Raw genomic sequence first — 6,000 nt, 5'->3', positions numbered from 1 at the left:
GTAATCCGATGATCTTATTTCCTTCCTTTTTCTCACCAATTTTTTTTACCTTGTTGTTGTTGGCTGCATTTAAACTGGTTAAACTGCATTTAACCTCTAACTTCTTAAGCAATACTGTATTTGGAACTTTCCAGTTCATTTTTAGATTTTACGTTTCCCAATCAGTCGAGTCAGTGACAAATAAGGATAAATCTTGTTAAAAATGTACAGAAACATACAAAAGTACAGAAATGCATTTGTTGATTTCATATGGTTTTGAAAAAAACTTTAAACCATTTTCAAAAGTCAATTGATTGACTCTTAAATGTGACCATCAAAAAAAAATAAACCTACACCCTGAATATGAGAGAGCGAACACCTTAATCATTCTCTTCAAAAAATGTTTTAAACTATATTATAAATTTTCATTTTTCATAAATTAATTCATAAATATCTTTACAGTTGGCAAATCATGAACTGACCATCCATCATGATTCCTGTTCCTTTTTTTTTCCAACAACAAAGCACTTGAATGTGATAAACTCATAATAACAGCTTCAGAACTGGGAAGTTTCCAATAGCACGTGAAGGCAACATTAATATAGGACAGTTTCACTAATACTGGTTAAGAAGTGAATATAAACACACACAGGCTACAAGGAGGCTTTATTTAATTATTAAACAGAACACTGCTGTTTCTTCTACTACTTTTGAAACACACACACACACACACACACAAAGAAAATTTTTTACCAATACCAGTTAAAAACCATTTACTACTTTTTAACAAACTTAATATCATGGTCAGATAAAACGCTGTTTTAATTACTTAATGCATGATGGCAGATGCAATCCCCTGCTTGACAGCCCGACGATTCTGAAAAACTAAAACAGGTCTCTCAGTTTGTGTAAATCCTCGTGGGGCTCAGAGTATATTTTTTATCCATGTTATTTTCACACCTGTCTAGTACAAATATGTAGTTTTGTTTCAAAATTACAGTGTGTACGTTTTTTGTTATTTACCTCAAAAGAAAGGACGTGAAAAGTGACAACATGCCCGTATGTGGGGTACATTGTAACATGTGAGGGCCACGTTGTAACATAACCATATGACAGCTTAAAATGTTGTCTGATCGAATGAAAAAAATATACACGACAAACTAAAATATTTTGTCAATAAAATAAAATGATTAACTTTTTCAAATAAAATAATGGCGTTTTTTAAAAATTAAAAAAATGTCTAATTTTTGAGGTTCACGATGAACACATCGCATGCGTGGGACGGCCCTGATCGCAAAACACAGCTATACAGTATAGTTCAAAACAATGTGTGCAAACAGATGAAACACATTTAGACATTCAGAAAAACATTCCCCTCCTCCAAGCACAGCTCTCATAGAACACGAGACACATAAACAAGCCAAAATGCTTTACATTTCTTGAAATAATAATTTCTCAACATTAAACATCGATTGTCAGTCTTTATTCACTTGTTTCTTGTGGTTTCTTTTTAAAATCCATAAAAGTAAAAATTACGTTGCTAATGTCATAGAAAAGCATAGTTTAATAATAGCGGGGCAGATTGTAACGCATGCAGTACAACGTTCCCATCAGCACAGCTGGAATATAAAAGTGGTTCGTGTCTTCTGCTGACTTGCCAAGCATTAATAAACTATCTAAACTGATAAATAACAGATTGGAGATTAAAATAATAGCAGATTTGTCTCATTTTAAATGAATACTAAAAACTGAGATGAAAAACTTACTTCAGCCAGAAATTTACTTTTACTATAGTAAAATAAATGCTCAGCAATATCTTCAAAAGGCTTTTGAATTTTAGGGGCACTTTTTTCTCTGTATAGTGTTGCTATGGCAACTAGTAAACGCTGTAAATTTGTTTACGCTATCATTTGTGGAAATATTTAAACCAACTAAATATTTACAACTAACCCGTTAGGTTGTGCCCCGCTCACCCCTATAAAGCATAAATCTTCATTTAAATTTCTGAATGAGCACTTTGTCAGTTGTAAATGTTGAACGTCCGATGTTTATCATGTTCATCTAATAACTGAGTGTAATGTAGGCTATAAACGTACATTTTTAATAAGCAGAGGGAATTCCCAATATTAAACAAATAACCGTTTTGCTTAGGACGTTTGCATTGTGAAAATGTACAGTGAGACTTCGAATATAAAAACGCTGACTTGTTATGTGATGTTTTCTCATTAAAATCATATAATTTCCTAGTCATTCAATAGAATGTATAGGAATGCTAGGGAATACTAATATGGCGGTGCGGTGGCTTCAGTTTTATGACGTCATGAGCAAGTTCTCTATAGATCAATGAGATGAACAGATGTGGAACAGCAGATTCTGAGACAAACAGAAGATGATAAAACAGACTTGATATCATTTATGAAGCTATTGCATGTCAAATATTATAGCAGATTCTCAATATTATTTCTTACGTCCTTATTTCTGTTTTCAGTTTGGTTTTGAAATGCGTTACATTCTGTTGAAAAACCTGTTGAATCATAATTTGCTACTTGTTGTCTGTTCTTGTACCAGATGTAAGCATGTTTGTCTTTCAAAGCGCATTTAGTTGAACAGATTAATGTCACTTCCTGTCTCTCGGATACAACATTTGGCCTTATTTTCATGTGTATATCTGAAAAACAAAAGCCTATTAGAAAATATGCAGAAAACATTCTGAAACAGGTTTTCATGACCTGTACTTGTAACAGTAAGAATGACTCCAGGTGTTCCCCACATACTCAACACGACCAGCAAACTGATGCTCCTCACGCAGATCACTGAAGACCCCAGATGGACTGTAATGCCAGAATGTTTTATTTACAGTATGACCAGAGGGATGTGAGTATGTGCAGGAAATGTCTACTGTTGAGTTCACCAAAGCACAGACTCTTGTAGAGGTGTAAGTCACATCCCAGCAGACACTCTGAGAAACACCTGAAAGAGACATAAATAACTGGGCTGATAGGCCCACATTTGCACAAAGGTTTACTTGCAACTTTACAACATTATGATGTAAGTGTATCCTGTTGTGTAATCAAAAGTCACGCACACTTGAGGTTTTCACACCCATTTCAACACTTGATGTAAACACAGGACATATGTAACACAGTTCAGAACTAAGCTGGTTAAGAGAAATGAAATACCAGTAATCAATTTATTTTCACAAAACAGTATTAAGTCATTTAAGTAAATGTCTAAACAAAAGTCATCCTGTGCAGTGAAACTTAAAAAAATAATAATAATAAAATAAAAAATAATTAAAACTGATTTAAAAAAGTGCAACGTTTTGTTATAAGACGGGCACTGTGTATGACGTCACTAAGGCGAGACGCATAACGAGAGAGAGAAAGCACACGCTTCGCAGATCGCCAGTGTCACAAAAAGGGATTAAAAGATATGATATTGAAGTGGATGATGGCAGATTGTGAACCTCGTAGAATCCAACGTGGTTAATTATTCAGTATTGAAATTTCCCAGATTTGGTCAGTTTTTTTTTTTTGTGAGTCTGGAAAAAGCTGAGACTTTTATATTCATTGGATTCATCAATTGGATTTGAAGGAACTTTCCTTACACACTTACATGCATACTTGCTTCATATACTGGGAGCTGTTCACCTACATTGAATTACTGAGTTTTGAGTTGAGTTTTCTGTATTATTTCAGTTAAAGTGTTATTCGCTGAAAACAACCTGATTGTTACAACTATCTCATGTTGTTGTTCATTTCTTAAAGGGAAAGAAAGAGACAGAGTCATTGCTTGTTGTTCCCATTTATTGTGCTGTTATTTCATTTCATGATTTAATTCATTTACATTTCTCTGAAAAGTAAACTCAAACATATTGGTAATAGTCATTTTCCTTGTCTGTTTGGTCCTTGTGTAACGTGTTTTGCCTCATTTCTGCCCTCTGTAGCGAACCTGGTGATCTGGCCTGTTACTGTGTTTTTGTTTTTGCTCTGACGGGTCTATTTTTGTCACTTTGGAGCGATTGAATCGAATCATTTCTCCACAATTCTATGCGATTCCTCAAACTGAATCTTTTGGATCAACACTTTTGAGTCGAATCTTTTTGAACTGAACATTTCAAATAAACTTCCTGAACCGAACTTTTTGAATTGAACTTTCTAAACGAATCTTTTGAACTGAGAACTGAACTGCTTTTCTGTGAACATGTTTATTTGACCTTGTGTTCAGTTATTTTTGATTGAGTGAACTGTCAAAATTATTAATTGTGAATATTGTAAGTGTTTATGGTGATTTTTCGAAAGTGTTGTATTCTAGGAAATTTGCATAGCCTAGAGGGTGCACTCTATTTCATTGGTGTTGAATGAATTCCTGCAATTGTGATCTGATATCGAACTGAGAAAATTTGACAATTGTTTAATAATCATTTCATTTTCAAACATTTCCAACATTTCAATAGTCATTTTCAATACAAAGATTTATTTTGACTCACATGTTGTTGTTTTAATTACATCTCCATAGTCGAACCTATTGGCCAAAAGGTAACATTAGCAGCAAGTGCATATTCTTTGACACATGTGCTACATATACACGCTTTAAATTTACAGAAATGCATTTGTTGATTTCATATTGTTTTGAAAACCTTCACATCAGTTTCAATACGTCAATTTTAAGAACTCTAAAACGTGATGTAACTAACAGTAATAATAATAATAAAAAAAAAACCTTATTTAAACACTGAATATCAGTGAGTAAACATCTTAATCATTCGTTTTAAAATATTTTTACTTTTTTTAACACTTCATGTATGATTAATTCATAAATAAAATTTCATTTTCAGGTAGTCACACCAAATTACATTTACAAGCTAAAATAAACTTTTGCTTTGTCATAAAAATATCTCTCTGCTAGTGACGTATTTTTTATGTATGTATTTATTTAGTTATTTATTTTTCTCAGATGTTAATAAGCTGTGAAGCAGTTTTGAGTAAAGTATGTTTTTTTTTTTTTTTTTTTTTTTAAGAAATAGCAGGAAAAGATATAGCAAAGATATTTTTGGAATTGCTTTATCTTCATTATAATGTCATTATAATATCATAGTTAATGTTAAAAAAAAAAAATTCTGAAATTAAAATCATGCTCATAACAATAGAGGTATAGACAGGGCTCTCAAGTCTCACACATTCACCGTGAGACACACACATTTCAACCAGTTCACACGCTCTCACGCCACACCTTGGGTGCTTCTCAATATCCCTCCTCGTCTCCTCGGTCCTCTGTCCTCCATCCTATGACCCGGAAACCGATCGAGCTCAGCCATCTAATTGCACCGCGAGGAGGCGAGGATCGAGGAGGGAGGAGGCTTCATGAGGAGCGATCAGCGAGGATACACAGGTGTATCCTATGCGGAAGTCTTTTATCGACTTAACGTGACGCACGTATAAATTCTCCTCCCCCTTCACATCTGCTCCAAGTGCTAACCATGGCAGAAAATTCTAACACACATAAATGTGAGTATTAAGCATGACTGTGGGTGATTTTTTGACAGTGCTTTTAATTTCGATGTATAATGTGTACTTTTCACCACAGCTTATTAATTATTATTATTTATAATTGTCATTATTGTTTACATGTACAAGACACAAATGTATGTAAAATCACAACTCTAGTACAGTTGCAGAATTATATCAAAGCACCAAAATTAAACATACTGTCATACTATAGCCTACTACAAATAAAAAACATTTAATAACTGTGAATAATTCATTGTTAATAATAACTGGTAATATAAAAAAATAAGAACAAATGTGGTCTTTTGTGGAGGTTGAAACGGTTACAATATAAATAATAATTATCTCTAATGTTCAAGAATCCCCATATGCAAGCTAAATCCAGCGGTGTAGAGTCATCATTACTTGACGACGCTTTGAAGTGACGCTAAAGGGAGCGAGGATATATCATTTCACTTGCTTCCATTCTTCCGTCCTCGCGTCTTTTCCCTGTGTCCTTCCCTCGCATCCTGAA

This window comes from Labeo rohita, chromosome 22 (genome assembly GCF_022985175.1).
Source record: "Labeo rohita strain BAU-BD-2019 chromosome 22, IGBB_LRoh.1.0, whole genome shotgun sequence".
Taxonomy (NCBI): domain Eukaryota; kingdom Metazoa; phylum Chordata; class Actinopteri; order Cypriniformes; family Cyprinidae; genus Labeo; species Labeo rohita.
Note: the sequence above shows the minus strand (reverse complement) of the source record.